A 19,869-nucleotide genomic window follows, 5' to 3' on the forward strand; every position below is an offset into this window, starting at 1 on the left:
AGCTCTTGCTCGGCCAGTGGCACCACCAGTTCTCGCCACACAGGTTGTGGTTGTCCTTTCACCACTGTCATGCCTCATCCTAGAGCGTGTTCGATGACCATGACAGTTCTTAGAATTAGTGGCCTTAACAAGAGTGAGGTGAATTGTTTTTGAAAGATTTTCGCAAGTATTGAAGGTAGAGTGAAAAGCTATGAAGAATTAATCAATGGAAAATTTGTCCAGCCAATTATAAAACTGTTTTTAAGCTTGATGCAGAAAAACAACTTGTTGTTTTTACGAAACAATCGGTTGTTTTTATCAACACTTTATAAAAAAAAAATTAAAGTAGTTTAAAGAGTGTAAGGATAGAGAGATTCACACAAAATGTTTATACTAGTTCACAAAACACCTGAGCTACGTCCAGTCCTCAAAAACCACAGAGAATACACTATGTAATGAACCCTAGATTACAAGCTACACACACCAAGAGTGATGATCATGAACCCCTCAAGAACACTCACCACTCCTTGGCAAAAAAACACACTAAGAATGTTGATCTTTATCCCTTCAAGAACACACAACACTTATTGGCAACACAGGTACAAAAATACAATTATCAAGAAAGAAGGGAATATAATACACCTGCATAAATCACAAGATCAAAGTTCAGAATACAAGACCCAATCCTATTCCACACTTGAGATGATCCAAAAGCTCTTTAAAAACTTGAATATTGTTTTTGATTGATCTCTCTCACTTCTTTAATGCATAGGAGCGTAAAAATACCTTTTTATCTTCCAATCAAATGGTTAAAACAGTTACAACAAAAAACCAAAAGTTGTTGGAATCGTTTAAAACAGAGAAACCACTTAACAAAATTTTGTTAAGGTTTTCAGAAAAACAATCGATTAATTTATCGAAATAATCAATTGATTTTTGTGTGATAGAAAAGGCAAAGACAAAGCTCTTCCAAATCATTTTAAAATCCACTAAGTGTCAAAAAACTTTTTGATTCGAAATTTCAACCTGTTGAAATTGTTTGACAACCAAGGCAAAGACAAAGCTTTTCCAAATCATTTTAAAATCCACTAAGTGTCAAACAACCTGTTGATTAGAAATTTTAACCTGTTGAAATTTCACTTCTTTTTAGAAAACCCATCTTTTCAAAATGTTAAAAATTCAAATGAACTTGGATAATCTTAACGAGTGAATTAACAAGTTTCAAACAACTAGACACATACGTAGCAGCAAGGTCTTCAAGCTTTCCACTTGGATTTGGAGACATCAAATCATCTTGTTCAACAATCTCCCATTTGTTAGAATTAATGGCTTAAACAAGAGGGGGTGAATTGTTTGTCAAAATATTTTTGCAAAGATTGAATAAGAATGAAGCTTTATTAACAAACACAAATTAAGCAATCATGGAAGCCAATCAAACAATGTAAAATAAATTGTTTGCAGAATTTCAATCGGTTGAAACTTCGTTTTAACCAGTTGTTTATGAAAGCAACAAAAGCAGAATTAAAACAAACAGTTTATAAGGAGTGAGAGAGAGAGAGAGAGAGAGAGAGAGAGAGATTACTCAGCCAATTTATACTGGTTCACTCAAACTTGAGCTACATCCAGTTCCCAGAACAACCACTGGGTTCCACTAGTAATCAATCATAGATTACAACTCACACAAACACAAAGAGGTGATTTTGATACCACAAGAACCATTCACCCTCTTTGTTATACACACCCTCAGTCAGAACACCCTCTCACTTTACAGGATTTCCACACTTCACAATTTTATAAAAGAACAAATACAAGAATCATGAAAGGAAAAGATTACACCTGAGTTTACAGAAATCACATAGCTCCTAAGATCAGACCTTGAACTAGTGCACAACTATTTAGAAATCTTGCAAACCTTTGAAAAACTTTTCTAAAAATCAATCTCAATCACATTGTATTTGATATCTATCTTCTGTATTTTGTTTTAAAAGAAAAGCCTTATTTATAGCTCTCAAAACTACCCGTTCTAGGCAACAATTATGAGCCAAAATAGTTTTATTCAATTGCAAAATAGATTTACAAGTTTTTGAAAAGTTGTTATGAAATGTGACAATCAACTGGTTGAAAAGTTGTTTTAAACGATTGAATTGGTTAGATAGTTATTTAACCAAGTCAAAAATAATTTTAAAACCTTTAAATAAGCTAAGTGACAAACAACTGATTATTTCGAGGTTTCAACTGGTTGTTTTTCTCTTTGCTTAGAAAAAGACTTTTCTCTTTTAAAATAGATTGAGCAAGCTTGTGCAAGGGACAAGGAATGATCTTTATAAGATTTCTAAACAACTTAAACTAAGCCAAACCAAAAGCAGCACAACTTCAATCTTCATCATAGATTTGAAACATCAAAGCTCCCATGATCTATAATCTCCCCCTATTTGATGGAGACAAATCCTTGGGATGCTTTTTGGAATGTTCTTGTTTACAGGATAAACTATTGCAGTTAATCAGGCACCACAAACTAGTTTCCACTAGGTGATTTCCAAAGAGGAACATCAACCAAATCAATGTGAGAAACCAGTCAAACATGCAAAGGTGCAACATAGATAAACAATCGGTTATTTTGCTGGAATAGTTGGTTGAAATTTTGTATCAGAGTTTCAATTTTAAATCAAAAACCAGTTATAGCAATTTATAGTGTTGAGCATGGGAGCTTTGATGTTTCAAATCCAAGATGAGAGGGGAAACACCCTATTTATAGATATGAGTGCCTTGGAGATGAAGAGAGGAAGGGTAAGGGTGTAAATGACTACAAGCTTCTAGAAACTAGGTCCACTACAAGAAAATCTGGAATTACATACAGATTATTACATACGGATAAAAATTTGTATGTAAAGTCAATGTTTCATACGGATTCTAATCCGTGTGTAATATATTTAAAATTTAATTAAAAAACTGAAATTATTCCATAAGGAATTATTCCGTATGTAATTTATTTCAAATTTAATTAAAAAATAATAAAAAGTGTTACAGATTATATCCGTATATAATGTATTAAAAATTTAATTAAAAAAAAACGGTTACATACGGATTAAATTCGTATGTAACTTATTTCAAATTTAATTAAACAATAAAAAAAGTGTTACATACGGATAAAATCTGTATGTAACTTATTTTAAATTTAATTAAAAAATAACTAAAAATGTTACATAAGAATAAAATCCGTATATAACTTATATCAAATTTATTTAAAAAATAACTAAATATATTATTAATATTTATTATATTAATAATAATAATATTATTAATATTTTAAATTTAATTAAAACATAATTAAAAGTGTTACATACGGATAAAATCTGTATGTAACTTGTTCTTGCCGGTTGACCTGGTCGCCAATTGACTCTAAGAACATGTTGTGACTGTTGAATCAAGTGTGATCAAAAGCTTTGAAGAATCCAAATCCTAGTGTTTGATGGAAGGCTGAAGTTGTTGTTGTGTTTAGAGTAGGATCTGGGTAGTTTATCTGTGTAATCCACTCTTTGTTGAATCTAAAGCTAAAGTGTTTTCAAATCTTTTAAGTTTAAAGTGCTTTTCAAACTAAGTGAAAAAGAACCTGTAGTTCTGTTGAAACAACTGATTGTTTTACTCTTAGGTGTTTTTGAAAAGGTTGAAGATTGTTTTGGTTGGTTGACTTACTGTCAAACCAAAACAATCGATTGTTTCGTGCTTTCAATCGATTGTTTGTTTAAAAATCCTAACATAATCTGTTTTGTTAGTTGAGTGTGCTTTAAATGATTTTCAAACTGAATGCACTCCTGTTTTAAATGCTTTGACCAATCTTTGAAAGCTATAAATAGTTTGTTTATGTTTTATAACAAACAAGGAAAAAGAAGAACAGATTTGATTTTATCAGAGATTGCTTTCAAGATTTGAATATTCACAATTCAGCTTTGGTTTTCTCAAAAGAGAGTGGAATAGGATTACATTTGTATTGATTTCAGTTCATTTTGTAACAATTGTAATTCGTTCTGAATACATTGTAATTTCTGGTGTTGTAAGCCAAGGAGTGTTGTGTGCTCTTGAGGTTGTCAAGATCAACATTCTTGGTGTGTGTTGTGCCAAAGGAAGTGTATTTCTTGAGGGGTTCAAGGTCACTTCTTTGGTGGTTTTGTGTGTAATCTGTAATTGATTGCTTAGTGGATTGCCCAGTGGATTCTGGAGACTGGATGTAGATCTTGGTTTAAGAGTGAACCAGTATAAACTGTTTATGTATCTCTTTCTTCCCTTAAACTCATTTAAATTCAGTTGTTGTTGATTTGCTGGTACATACAACCGATTGTTTCGAAGAAACAACCGATTGTTTTTCTAGTGCTTTGCTGAATTTTGCTTTGTTTCTTGGCTAACTAAATTCCTAAATCTCATTTCTTGCAAAGAATTTCATTCTAGCTTAAAAAGTTTTTGAAAACCCCCTTTAAACAATTCACCCCCCTCTCGTTTAAGGTCATATATTCTAACAGTGACTCCATCTGCCTCAACTGGATTTTGCTCTTTCCCTGGGATGTTGGAACGTGGCTCTGTTTGAAACAGAGAGGGTCAAGTCAGTACAGGGCTTAGAGAAACAATGAGTAAGTAAGCAAGTAGTTTCAGTCTTACAAACGGTGTACAACCAGGGATCTCAAGTCCCTTTTATAGAATACTTTTAGGTTACTTCTTGTAACAACCCTTCTCTCACGAGAACCTTATCTCAAGTGAAAGTAGGTTTGATGGGAGGAGAGTCTATTACAATGTGCACAATCTCAGTACAATAACTACACATAATCTTCCTCCTTGGAGTGCATAATCTTAATAGCATGACCGCCAGGGTACTAACTCATGTACCAGCATCATGGGGCCCATCTGTTTACTGTAGGCGTACTACCCTTCACGTAACATGCATGCAGCTTATCCCCAAAAATCCTATCACTCTTGGGCTTAGGCGTCTTTGGGGAATATTTACTTGTGCTAGACCTAAATGTACTATACACACCACATGCACTTTTTCATTGATCGGGCCTTATATATATGAATGAACTACAACGAATGCATTCCTGGGGCCCACTTACGTGGCCCATTAACTCGACCAGACCAACGAGCAGACCTGCTTAACACAGGTGTCGATGTCCAATCACCCGAGTGCTGAGCTCAACGCTCTGGTCCAGTACACAAGCCCCCCAGGCTTGAGCTGAAACTTGTTTTAGTGAAGAGGCTAATTGTTCGCCCATGGCGACCTACGTGTCTTATGAGCAAAGCGATGCACACAGTGTTTTGAGGTGACGTCTCACCATACTCCATCACAAGCGTACACGTGGCTATCAGCAAAGTTGGGAAACGTTGCCGCTTGCACTTCCACTATACGCTATCCCTTCGAAATCTTACGCTCCCTTCACTATTTCATTCCCCTTCGCGCTTCTATTTCGAATACTCTGCTCTCTTTCTTCCTCAAACCCACTTCCTCGCCTCACTTCATCAATCGCATCAAGGTGCGTTTTTATCTTGTAACTGCTTTTAACTTGCCACATTATTCAAATGCCTTTAATCTGCTCATAACTGCACTGGGATTGTTTACATTTCTCATGTTTTATGATTGCAAATGCCTTTGTTTTTCACTTCATCGTGCCTTTCTTCAAAACGCATGTGCTTCTTTATCTAAGTATTGTATTCATTTGTTTTCTTTCTCTGGTTTAGATTTCCTGTATGATGGATTACAAAACCATGTATCCCTGGGCTCCCAGTCCTCTTTTAGAAGAAACCTCTGAGTTCACAACTCGTGAGAAAATAGTATTGTATAGAAAGAGCGAACACCCTAAAAAGAAATGTCGTTTTGGTAGAGAGGACGATAAGTTCGTTAGGGTTGTGCCTTGTAGGGCAGATGAACCTGTCTGTTGCGATGAGGCATCGGACCCAGATGGCCCATTTTGTTTCTTCTACTCCACCGTATTCCAAAAACTCCTTCTGCGCCTTCCCTTTTACAATTTCGAAAGAGCCCTCCTCACCGAAATCAATACCGCCTTTGTCCAGCTACACCCAAATAGCTGGGCGTTTGTGCGGGGATTTTCTATCTTGTGCCACCACTTTGGCCATTTGCCATTAGTGGAAGTGTTCTTATACTTCTTTGAAGCCAAACGACCAAGTCGACAACTATGGGTGAGCTTCAACGGGGTTGTTGGGAGAGTTTTGTTAACCCTCTTCCAGCAATCATACAAAGGCTTCAAGGGCAATTTTTTCAAAATCCGCTGCAACGACAACGATCCAATCCTCCTGGACGGGTTCCCTCTATACTGGACTGAGGAACCCTTATTCCAAAAACCCAGACGCCTTGAAGACCTGCCCTAACGAAAACGAGAGGTGTGCCTCTTCCTCTCCAACCTCAAGGTAGTGTTTGACACTGCCACCTTGATAAAACATGAGTATAACCCTACGAATCTTATGGCATACATTGGTATCCCCCTTCCCTTTACTCCCGCTAGTAATATCTTGTATGTGTGCGTTTTCTGAATTCTTCTTTGCTTTTGTTCTCATGCAGGCAATATGTTGGATGCCCAAAAAAGAAGAAACATAGCTGCTTTGGCCAAGCAAAAGAAGGCCACCCAAGCCCCTTCTGCTAAGGACCAAAAACTGAAAGCAGTGGCTGAAATCGCCTTTCTGGAGACGAAGAAACTTGTTCTGAACTCGTCTTCAAAAGAAAACGAACGGATGTTGCTGCAACTTCTGCCCACTCTGTCTCGAACAACCAAGCTGCCTCGTACCGAGACTTTCCACCCAACCCTTCCCCTGCTCTTGATATTGTAGTGTAGGAGGGCAGGGGAGAAAGTGCCTCAGAGGAAGGTTAGTGGGATCCCTCCTCAGACCCAACTTCCTTCCTTCAAAGAATGTTGCTTTCCTCCAAAGTTAAAGGAAGACTAGAAAACTGGGGAAACCCGAGTTGCAAATTGTCTTCTCCTTTCCAAGTTATGGAAAATGAAGGAACTATCCAAAGAGGAAGCACTCCAAGCTGCAAGGTTCAAACGACAAGTCAGCGGACTCACGTTGGAGGTGGAGGAGCTTTGAAAAGTTCATCAAGAGACCAAGACTCTCCTGTTTGGGAAGTCCCAAGAGGCCTATGCGAGGAACAATGAACTCCGTAGTGAGATGGAGAAGCTAAAGGAAGAGTTGGCTGGGAGGGACGAGGAGGTGGCCAGGCAGAAGGATGAGCTCTTGTGGAAAACCAAGGAAGACCTTATGAGTGATGTCACTGACTCCTACACGGCAGGCTTTGAGGATGTTGTTGCCCGAGCCACGTGTATCTACTATTAGAATATATGGCCTTAAATAAGAGGGGGTGAATTGTTTATAACAGATTTTCGAAAACTTTTGAAGGTTTAGCCAAGAAAACAAATTGTTTTAAAGAGAAACACAGAAAAACAATCGGTTGTTTATACCAGTAAAATTATAAACAACTGAAAAACAGAATTTAAAGGAGATCCGAGAAAGAGAAATGCACATAAGCAGTTTATACCGGTTCACTCTTACAACAAGAGCTACATCTAGTTCCTAGAAACCACTAGGTAATCCATTAAGCAATCAAATCAGATTATAAACACCACACACCAAAGTAGTGACCTTAAACCCCTCAAGAAACACACTACCTTTGGCAAACCACACCAAGAGTATTGATCTTGAACACCTCAAGAACACACAACACTCTTTGGCAATACAACAACTGAAATACAAAAGATTGAGAAAGGATTACACCTGATCAAAGTACAACTGAAAAGAATACAATTGCAATCCTATTCCACTCTCACTTGAAAATCCAAAGCTTGATGTGAATCTTGAAAACTTGATATCAAATTTGTCAAACTAAATTTCTCAAAACTGTTTCATACACTTCATAAACATATAACAAACTATTTATATTTTCCAAAGATTGGTTAAAACATTTAATGAAGGAGTGTATTTAGTTAGATAGCATTTAAGACAGATTCATCATTCAAAACTGAATTCTGTTAGGATTTTTAAAGAAACAATCGGTTGAAAACACGAAACAATCGATTGATTTGGTTTATACAGTTAAATCAACCAAGTCAAACAACTTTCATCCTTTTTCAAAACCTCTAAGAGGAAAACAGTCGGTTGATTCGCCAAAACAACAGGTTGTTTTTCACTTAGTTGGAAAAACATTTAATTTCAAAAAGGACTCAATTCACATCAGTTTTAGATTCAACAAAAGAGTGGATCACACTTTAATCTACCCAAATCCCACCCACACACAGCAGCAACACCAACCTTTCATCAAACACCTTGGATTTGGATTCTTCAAAGCTCTTGATCACTCTTTATCAACAATTTCCCCCTATTTGATGAAGACAAATCCTTGGTTGTTTGTGTTGATCTTGTTTGAATCTGAAACAGCATCTGCAAAACAGAAATTATGCAATCCAGAACATCTCTAATAGCAGGTTATTATGACACATCAACTAGTTTTCTACATAACCACAAGAGTAGAAAAACCATCCACAAACTATGCCAAAATAATCAAAATTGCAGCATCAAATCAAATAGCATATGCAGCAGAAATTTAAAGCATACTTAAATCAGAGTTACAACAGTTTTAAGACAAGACATAAATCATATGCTCCCCCTATTTGTCTTCACAAATAGAAATAGGAAGATAAAAACAGATTTAAGAAAGAGTTTGTGAATCAAGAATGCCTAACTCATTTCTTAAAAAGAAAAACCTGTCTTTTGGAAAAGATTTTGTGAATATGTCAGCAAGTTGCAGTCTTGTTTCAATGAATTTCATCTCACAATCTCCATTGTTCACATGATCCCTTATGAAGTGATGACGAATCTCAATGTGCTTTGTTCTTGAATGTTGAATCTGATTTTTTGTGAGATTTATAGCACTTGTATTGTCACAAAGCAAATGAACCTTGCTAATCTTTAAGCCAAAGTCTTCTAGCTGTTGTTTGAGCCAAAGAATTTGTGCACAACAACTTCCAGCAACAATGTATTCAGATTCTGCAGTGGAAAGAGCCACACAAGCTTGTTTCTTGTTATGCCAAGAAATAAGACTTGATCTGATGACAAATGGCACTTGTGCTTTTTCGGTCCAACTTACACCCTGCAAAATCATAATCAGAATATCCAATTAAGTGTATAGGAGAGTGAGAAGGATACCATAGACCAACATTGGTTGTTCCTTTGAGATATTTGAGAATTCTTTTTGCAGCCTTGAGATGAGATTCCTTTGGATTTACTTGGAATCTTGCACAAAGATACACGACAAACATGATATCCGGTCTACTTGCTGTGAGATAGAGTAAGGAATCAATCAATCCTCTATATTTGGTTTGATCTACCCCTTTTCCAGCCACATCAGCATCCATATAACAACTTGATGGCATAGGTGTGCTAGCTTCTTTGCAACTTTCCATTTCAAATTTATTGAGAATTTCTTTGCAATACTTTGATTGACATAGGAAAATTCCATCTTTGGATTTCTTGACCAGCAGTCCAAGAAAGAATGAAAGCTCCCCCATCATAGACATTTCAAACTCATCTTGCATGGCAACCACAAATTCCTCACATAAACTATCTTTGTTAGCACCAAAAATGATGTCATCAACATAGATTTGGACCAAGATAATTTTAGAATTTGACTTCTTGATAAAGAGAGTCTTGTCAATCATCTCTCTCTCATAGCCATTGGATAAAATAAAGTTACTAAGCCTCTCATACCACTGCCTTGGAGCTTGCTTAAGCCCATACAAGGCCTTTTCAACTTGTATACATGGTTGGGATGTTGATGATCTTCCAAGCCCGGTGGTTGTTCAACATAGACTTCTTCATTGATGATTCCATTGAGGAAAGCACTCTTAACATCCATTTGAAACAGTTTGAATCCACTCATACAAGGAAAGGCCAGCACCAACCTTACAGCTTCTAATCTTGCAACTGGAGCAAAGGTTTCACCATAATCAGTTCCTTCTTCTTGATTGTAACCTTTGTCAACTAGTCTTGCCTTATTTCTAGTAATCACACCAGCCTAATCTAACTTGTTTCTGAAGACCCATGTAAATCCAATGATGTTCATCTCATCTGACTTGGGAACAAGAAACCATACATCATTCCTAGTAAACTGATTCAGCTCTTCATGTATTGCAGCCACACATTGCACATCATTAAGTGCTTCTTCAATTTCCTTTGGTTCAACTTGAGAGACAAAAGTCGTGTGCCTGCAGAAGTTTGAGATAGTACTTCGTGTAGAAACACCCTCCTTTATCTGCTCTATGATGTTTTCCACCGAAAGATCCCTTGGAATTCTCCATTCCTTAGGCAACTCATCCTGTTGCAGAATTTCAATCGGTTGTTTCGACGAATCAATCGGTTGTTTTTCTGGATAGGATTCCAGCTTCTGCAAAATGATGTTTTGTTCATCCTCTTCTGTGTTGTTCTTCGAGGATTTCATATCTTTGTGATCAACTGCATCAAACACCACATGAACATATTCTACTACAATCATGAGTCTCTTGTTGTAGACCCTATAAGCATGACTATTTGAGGAGTAGCCAATAAAGATTCCATTGTCAGCTTTTTCATCAAACTTTCCCAGATTTTCTTTCCCATTATTCAGAACAAAACAACTGCATCCAAACACTTTTAGGTAACTAATGTTTGGCTTCCTTCCATTGAAGAGTTCGTAAGGAGTTTTCTTCAAGATTGGCCTTATGAGCACTCTATTCATCACATAACAAAAGGTGCTAACAGCATCAATCCAAAAATATTTGGGTAGGGAGGATTCACTTAGCAAGGTTCTTGCTAATTATTCAAGAGATCTGTTCTTTCTTTCCACTACTCCATTCTGTTGAGGAGTTCTTGGTGTAGAAAAGTTGTGTAGGATCCCCATCTTTTCACAAAATTTGCTGAATTTCTCATTTTGAAATTCCCCTCCATGATCACTTCTTATAGAACCAATGCTACTGTTTTTTGTGTTTTGTAGTCTTCTAGCAAGCTTTTTGAAGGCGGAAAAAGCATCACTCTTTGATTCCAAGAAGAGTGTTGATGAGAATCAAAAAGATGTTATCAACAGAAGAAATGGACAAGGGCCAAAGCATTTAAAGTTCTTCTTATTAGTCTTTTCAAAAGATGAGGCCCAAGCCCAAAGCCCAAGCCCAAGAAGGCCCAAGCCCAAGAAGCCCAAGAAGCCCAAGTCCAAACCATGAGGGGCAAGGCCAAGCATTAAATAAAATAGCATTGGTTAGGTGTGGATTCACCATTCAAAACTGAATTCTGTTAGGATTTTTAAAGAAACAATCGGTTGAAAACACGAAACAATCGATTGATTTGGTTTATACAGTTAAATCAACCAAGTCAAACATCTTTCAACCTTTTTCAAAACTTCTAAGAGCAAAGCAACCTTAGTTGGAAAAACATTTAATTTCAAAAAGGTTTCAATCCACATCAGTTTTAGGTTCAACAAAAGATTGGATCACACTTTAATCTACCTAGATCCCACCCACACACAACAACAACAACAACCTTTCATTAAACACCTTGGATTTGGATTCTTCAAAGCTCTTGATCACTCTTGATCAACATCTACCCCGAGTCAGACTTCTCCCAACTTGGAGTGGGCAAGATCGTGGCAGATGGTCGACTAGTAGATGAAGAGGAAGAGCATCCTTAGGTTTCCTTGTGACCAACCTCCTTCTATAGCCTTCAAAAACAATTTCCCATTCTTTGTATATATGTATGCACAATTTGTTTATGTCATTATGCTTTCCCTTTACATAGCTTGACTAGCACATTGATAATGCCTGCTTTCTAATAGACACGACTACCATGGCTTAACCAACTAATGATAACGCATTTGGACACTTCACGCTTAAGCAATACAAATATCATGATTAAATCTAATGATAAATCCTATCACAAAAAAGGTGATTTGCGATGCACAACTAACTATCTTAGCAAGATAATCTTTCTGATTCACTATAACGAGTTACCGTACTCTTGACATGGTCGACCTGGACCACATGGCTGTAGTGGGTGTTCCACTTTACCTTCTCTTCACGCATCCCTCCCAGAAGATAAGGATGGCTGGTCGGGGAGTTAATTCTCCCCTCAAATCCATATTTCCTGTGCCGATATGGGTTGCTCTGCACCCTTTACCTGCACTCCCGGGGCGTGAAGTCTTTACCATGACGGTCCGACGTCCCCAGCTTAAACAATTTCACTTACAGAAGACAAATTCCTTTGACACGCCTGAGCTAAGAGCCTCTCTGGTCAATAGGTTCTCTTACGTGAATTGCTATGAATGTTTATACTTGCTAAATGGAGATTTCAACGTGGTTCGAGCCAATACAATGGTGAGCGGCGATCAGGGGTACCTAAGCTCTATGAGTAAGAGGTATTCACACCTGAATCGCTATGAACCTTTCTGCTTCCTAAAGGGAGATTTCACTGTGGTTCGTGCCAATACAATGGCGATCGGCGATCAGGGTTACCTGAGCTCTTTGAGCAAGAGGTATTCACGCCTGAATCGCTATGAACCTTTCTGCTCCCTAAAGGGAGTTTTCATTGTTATAAAAGATACTGCAAACATATTTTTCAAATAAATTTTTATTGGGCGACCTCATTAAAAAACCCTGATAAGGGAAAAAGAGTGTCCCCTTAAACGTTCATATTGCATACAATAGCATATTTAACTTAAATAAAACTTAAGATTGGCCTCATTCCATGTTCGGGGAATAATCCCGCCTTCCAAGGTCTTGAGTCTATACACTCCGATCCCGAGTACCTCTATCACCCGGAATGGGCCAATCCATTTGGGAGACAACTTATTCAACAACTGATTGGGGTGAGCTTTGCGCATTACTAGGTTGGCGACCTGGAACTGTCGGGGCCTAAGCTTGGACTTCTGCTTATATTCCACTATTCTCTTTAAGGCTTCGGCCTTGATGCGCACTTCCTTTCTCACCTCGTAGAGTATGTCTAAATTCACCTTCCTCTCTTTGTTAGACTCCTCGGCCACGAAGTTCTAGAACCGCGGTGAACATTCCTGGATCTCGACAGGGATCATAGCATCCGACCCATACACTAGGCTAAAAGGTGTCTCCTTGGTGGTGGATTGGGGAGTGGTGTGGTAAGCCCACATAATTTGAGGAACCTCTTCTGCCCAAGTTCCCTTAGCTTTCTCTAGTATCCTCGTTAGGCCTCTGAGCAGGACTCAGTTGGCAGATTCGATCTTCCCATTAGTCTGAGGGTGCTCTACCGAGGCGAACACTTGCCTGATGCCGAGCTCTGTGCATAATTTGCCTAGTTGATGACTTGCAAACTGGGTGCCTCTTGCCGGTTGACCTGGTCGCCGGTTGACTTTGGGAACAGGTTGTGACTCTGGGAACAGGTTGTGACTCTGGGAACAGGTTGTGACTCTGGGAATAGGTTGTGACTCTGTTTGTCTCTGCTGGATTTTGCTATTTACCTAGGATGTTGGAACGCGGCTCCATTTGAAACAGAGAGGGCCCTACCTGTTGATTGCACTCCGACGATCAAGTCAATACATGGCTTATAGAAACAATGAGTAAGTAAGCAATTACATTTAGTCTTAGAAACGGTGTACCTTTACCAGGGATCTCAAGTCCCTTTTATAGACTACTTTTAGGTTACTTCTTCTAACAACCCTTCTCTCACGAGAACCTTATCTCAAGTGAAAGTAGGTTTGATGGGAGGAGAGTCTGTTACAATGTGCACAATCTTAGTACAACAACCGCACACAATCTGAATCCTTGGAGTGCATAATCTTAATAGCATGGTCGTCAGGGTACCAACTCATGTACTAGCTGTTTACTACAGGCTACTAACCTTCACGTATCATGCATGGAGCTTATCCCCAAAAACCTTAACGCTCTTGGACTTACGCGTCTTTGGAAAATATTTACTTGTGCTAGACCCGAATATACTGTACACACCACATGCACTTTCTCGTTGATCAGGCCTTATATATCTGAATGAACTTCAACGCACGCATTCCTGAAGTCCACTTATGTGGCCCATTAACTCAACCAGACCACCGAGTTGACCTGCTTAACACAGGTGCCGATATCTGAGAGCCCAACGCTTTGGTCCAGTACATAACTTATTTCAAATTTAATTAAAAAATAACTAAAATATTATTATTATTAATAATATTTATAATATTAGTAATGTTAATAATATTTATAATATTAGTAATGTTAATAATATTTATAACATTAATAACATTAATAATAATAATAATAATGCTAATAATGTTAATAATATTTATAATATTTGTAATATTTGTAATATTTGTAATATTTGTAATATTTGTAATATTTGTAATATTTGTAATATTTGTAATATTTGTAATATTTATAATATTTGTAATATTTATAATATTTATAATATTTATAATATTTATAATATTTATAATATTTATAATATTTATAATATTTATAATATTTATAATATTTATAATATTTATAATATTTAATGATATTTATAATATTTAATGATATTAACAATATTTATTAATATTATGAATATTAATATTATTAAAAATATTTAATATAATGTTTATAATATTAATAATATTTATAATATTAATAATATTTATCATATTAATAATATTTATCATATTAATAATATTTATAATATTTATCATATTAATAATATTTATCATATTAATAATATTTATCATATTAATAATATTTATAATATTAATAATATTTATAATATTAATAATATTTATAATATTAATAATGTTTATAGTATTAATAATGTTAATAATATTTATATTATTAATATCATTTAATAATATTAACAATACTTAGTGATATTAACAATAAGTTAAACTTAGCCGTCATAAATGTGGAGAGTAGTGCCCTTACGTGTTATGCAAAGACTTTGAATTGTAATCTGAGGAGGGTACCTTTTAAATACTTGGACTTGGAAGTGAGAGGTAACCCAAGGAAGAAGCAATTCTGGGAGCCGATCCTAAACAAATTAAGAGCCAGACTCAGTGTCTGGAGGGGGAGATTCATTTCCTTAGCAGGTAGAATATGCTTAATTAAGTTTGTCTTTACAACGATCTCCTTGTTTTATATATCTTTCTTCAAGGTACCGGAATCAATCTGCAAGAGTATACAAAGGAGGTTTTTATGACAGGACTATATCGTTGGTTTGGCAATTGTAATCTCAAAACTCTTTTCCTTAGGTTGTACTCCATATCTTTGGACCAGGGTCTAAAAGTGGGAGAGGTAGGGGAGTGGGAAGGGTCAGTATGGCGATGGGACCTTAGGTGAAGGCGTGAGAGGTTTGAATGGGAATCACTCTTAGAGGTTGATATGTGTTCATACATATCTAGGGTTAATATGACTAAAGAGGTGGAAGATATTCAGGAATGGGATAGTGAGGATTTCGAGTTGTTCTCAATGAAGTCAGCGTACCATAGGCTTGCTAATCATGCTAGTAGGCAACATGATGAAGTTTTCACATGTCTATGGAAGGCCAAAGCTCTACCCAATGTGTTGACTACAACTTGGAGAGTCCTGTTGGATAGAATACCTTCTAGAATGTGCTTAAGAAGGAGAGAGGTACTGGTGACTACAACACTATGTGGTATGTGCGGGGTTAAGGATGAATCAAGCAAACATTTGTTCCTTGGGTGCAAACACGCACTGAGTGTCTGGTCACTATGTTTCATATGGATAGACATCCTTTTTGTCCAGCATAATGTTCTGAAGTGTCATTTTGAGAATTTTCATCTGGTTCAGGTAAGTAACAAGCAAAACTTGGTCTGGAAAGGTCTTTGGACATCAATAGTGTGGAGTATCTGGGAACAGGGGAACAATGTGATTTTCAAGCAAGGCATAGTTGATGTTGAAGAGATTTTTCACAAGGCTCAACTCAAATCTTGGTTGTGGCTGTGGCTGAAACACAAGGTACCCTCTTATAACTTTTCCTTTGTGGATTGGGTCTTGAATCCCCTCCCTTGTATAATGAGCTTTTGGTAATGAGCTGAGAGGGGAGGTTAGGATTTCGGTCAAGTGAAGAGTTGAAGAAGGTGTGAGGGGGCCTTTAGATGGGGCAGAGCTCTTTGTGCAGGAAAAGATCTACTGTGGCAGAACTAGTGTAGGAAGACCTGTTCTGCTCCTCAGGTTTATACTGATGTAATCTCTTTAATTGGGATTATGCACTACACCACAGGAACAATCAGAGTTTTGTTCGGTGGATGGGGGTTTTAAGATCTTATGTCATGTCTATGCCAACAATTATAACAGTCTAGTGTTGTTGCAAGGAGTGGTCTATCTCGGCGAGTGCATGTAGTTTTTGGTCTTGTAGTGAATTATGGTCTGCAAATTGGTTTCTTTTCTGAGCAGGGAAACAATAAGATTGAAGGTGTTGTTTTGAAAGTCTAAGGAAGATATTGTGTTGTAGCTGCCACCATCTCTATTGGTTAGATTCCAAACCAAAGCTCCAGGATGGTTTTACGGCTATAGTTTTGGAGGTGTTAGGTTTTTGTAGGGAAGAAGGCAATGTGCAAGTACTGGACTGGACTTTGCCTGGTTGCATTTCAGATCAAGGACTTGTTCTTGGCTTTAGGGGGTACCTAGCTCTGAAGCCCAAAGGAAGTATATAGATTTAAGGCCTTATTTTGGTGTAGGGAAGGGAGGAAGGCTTGGTAAGTTGAGGAGAGGCACAATTGCTGGTATAGCTCTTGTAGTTCCAATAGTGGAATCTACTTTCCCTGCTATGACATTTTTCTTATTTGGGTGGAGGATTCTATAGCTAATTTTGTTCCAGCCATAGTTTCTTATATAACATTAGCGGTTGGTTCATTTGTTGGTTCTATAACTTGTGAGACTATGATGGAATTGTCTGCAGAATATAATGGAAAGAAGGAAAGTAGTATGGAGGAAGTTGTGAGGCTAGAATTGGAATGTGCAGCTGGAACCAGGCGAAGAATTAATGGCTAATGTTTTTTAGGCTGAATTTGAATGCATAACTCTGTTTTTTAGGTTCTTTTCTGCAGCTAGCTTTATCAGGTTTTTGTATTTTATGCAGTTTATCTTTAAAAGCCATGGTTTTGTTAGTGAAGGTTGGTTTCTCAATGTTTTTGGATGTGTAAACATGATGGTTGGAATGTAGGTTTTTGTATAAGGATTGGGATACCTCTAAAGTATCTCATTAATTTATTTTATTCTTTGTTGATAAAAAAATAATATTTAATAATATTATTAATATTAATAATATTTATAATATTTATAATATTAAAAATGTTTATAATATTAATAATATTTATATTATTAATAGTATTGTACCGTCCCGTATCAGGGCGTTGACTAAGTCAAGGTCAAAGTCAATGACTGGAAAGTCAAAGTCAACTCAAGGTGTCGCCCAGGTGTAGAGACGCCAAGAGGAAGCGTCGCCAAGGCAGGACAAGGCGTCGCCAAGGCAGGACAAGGCGTCGCCAAGGCAAGGCGTCGCCTGGGTGGAGGCGTCGCCCAACCAGGGTGTCGCCAGATCAAACAGTGTAAAAGCAAGGCAATCACGGTGTGGTTCCCCGATACCCATGGGTAGGAAAGACCATGGAGGGAGCGACGTCGTGGGAAAGCCTCAGGTCCCGATATCTCGGGAAAGTGATAAAGAGAAGGAAAAGGTGGCTTCAAGGCCATAGTGATAGTACCAGTGAAGGGCAGCCTGACTCGCGAAGTACCCCTGCTGCCCCAGAGACGCCTTCGGGACAGATACGACCCAAGAGGAAGGTCACGCCCAGGATAACCGGGTGCAGGGTGTGAGAGGAAGGCAGACACGCTCTCAGAGTAAGTGGCGAGATACTTGGGGGCATGAGTTGGCACCCAAAAAGCCACCCCTAGCGCAGTAGCACTCCCAAGCAGGAGGACCCACACGTAGAAACGTCCCCAGATGGGCAGAAACGCCCCCAGATGGGGTCATGGCGTCGTGAGGCCCTCCACGTGTATGACAGCAATGCCGGAATAGAAACACCCTCTAGTCAGGTGCCAGGTAATTAAAGATATTCAATACAGTTTCCCTTTCGAGCATTCAGGTACTATTATGGCTCCCAAGCGTTTCAACGTCTTAAATGCGCTACGTTTCGTAATTAAGCGCTTTAATGAGTGCGTTACGTTTGAGTTTAAAAGCGCTTTAAGGCGCTTTAAATGCTGGGGCAGTTTAAATAGCGCTGAGGATGTCAGAAAAAGGGTTGGAACCTTTGGCAAATTTACGAGAAACTCTTTGGTTGCTTGCCCGTGCTTTAAGGTTACGTACAAGTGACTGGAGAATATTTTTGCCTGAAGGAGACAACACACACACATATACACAGTTTCTTTTACCACCCTGAGAGTGCCATACGCGGTGCTCAGAGACGTGGGTGGACAGTTTTTGGTGTTTCTTGCTGGCTGACTTGAGCGTCGGAGTGCACACGGCCGCTAGGGCGCCTCTTTGTCCTCTTTTTTGCAGGAATTCACGGGCAACCAGCGGGAAGGAGTCCCCAGCTGACTGTTGAGGTCGTGCACGAAGACGTCCCGGTCAACCGGACGGAACAAGTATAAATATTATTCATATTATTAATAATATATAAATATTATTCATATTATTAATATTATTCATATTATTAATAATATTTATAATATTAGTAATATTAATATTAATAATAATAAACATAATAAGTATAATAAAAATTATAAGATGACAAAAGAACTTATTTGATATAATGGTTAAAGTTTTTTTAGTCACTCAAGATATTCATCGTTCATGTTTTGTGAGCTTCACTATTCACTATAGAAATAATCCAATTCTAATTTATAGAGTTAATGTTAACAAGATTAATTTTTTTTCTTGTATTTTATGTATACCCTTTTGTATTTTTCCCAAATCTATATATATATATATATATATATATATATATATATATTTATATTGTGTCGAAGTTGTATTATGAAATACTAAATGCTATACGTAGAGATTTTATGTTTGGTTTATAGCAAACTAGATAAATTTTGTGCAGAGTTTTTTACAAAAATAATAAAAGATTATACTATATCCACAAAATAGTTTAAAAAACTTTTCAAATATTGAAATTGTCCTTATATTTTATAAGAAATTGCATATCAATTCATTTTTTTTTATAATACCTACATATTGTTTATGAAATGATATTATTTTATCATCCAATCATTTCACCGTTTAAACTGTTAGAAAAGCTTAAATTTGAGCAAATTGAACATGAATTGAAAATGTTCATGTAAGTTGGACATTATATATATATATATATATATATATATATATATATATATATATATATATATTATGTGAAAGGTTCATGAGTATCCGGGTACATAGGAAGTTAGATAATTTATGATGATAGATGATGATTGATGGGAAGGAATTGCAAAGAAATTTGAATACACAATGAAAACAACCCTTCCAGAAGAATATAACAACTCATGATTTGGAGTAGTTTTCCCAGACATTACAATCATGCATTTTAACAAAATAATCAAATCACCTTTTTTTTTTTCTTTAAACAAACCCAAGTCAAATAGCTAAGTGGTTAGTTATATAATAATTGCATATAAAGCATAAAAATAGCCACTATGCTTACAGTTACAGTGTTATTTTGAACAAAAAAGTGACACTATGAAAATAATTTATTCTTAAAAACGACAATTTATGTTGACTTTATTTTGAAAACTAGCTTATTTTGTAATAGATTAATCCTTATGTTAAGTTCATTTTCAAATGATACTCAGAATTTTCTACTGTTAGTTACAAGTTGGAAAGAAGTGTGAGGAAAATGTTGGGACCCGCCAAAGAGTTTTGAGTTTAAAG

This window comes from Phaseolus vulgaris, chromosome 6 (genome assembly GCF_051622355.1).
Source record: "Phaseolus vulgaris cultivar YP4 chromosome 6, ASM5162235v1, whole genome shotgun sequence".
Lineage (NCBI taxonomy): Eukaryota > Viridiplantae > Streptophyta > Magnoliopsida > Fabales > Fabaceae > Phaseolus > Phaseolus vulgaris.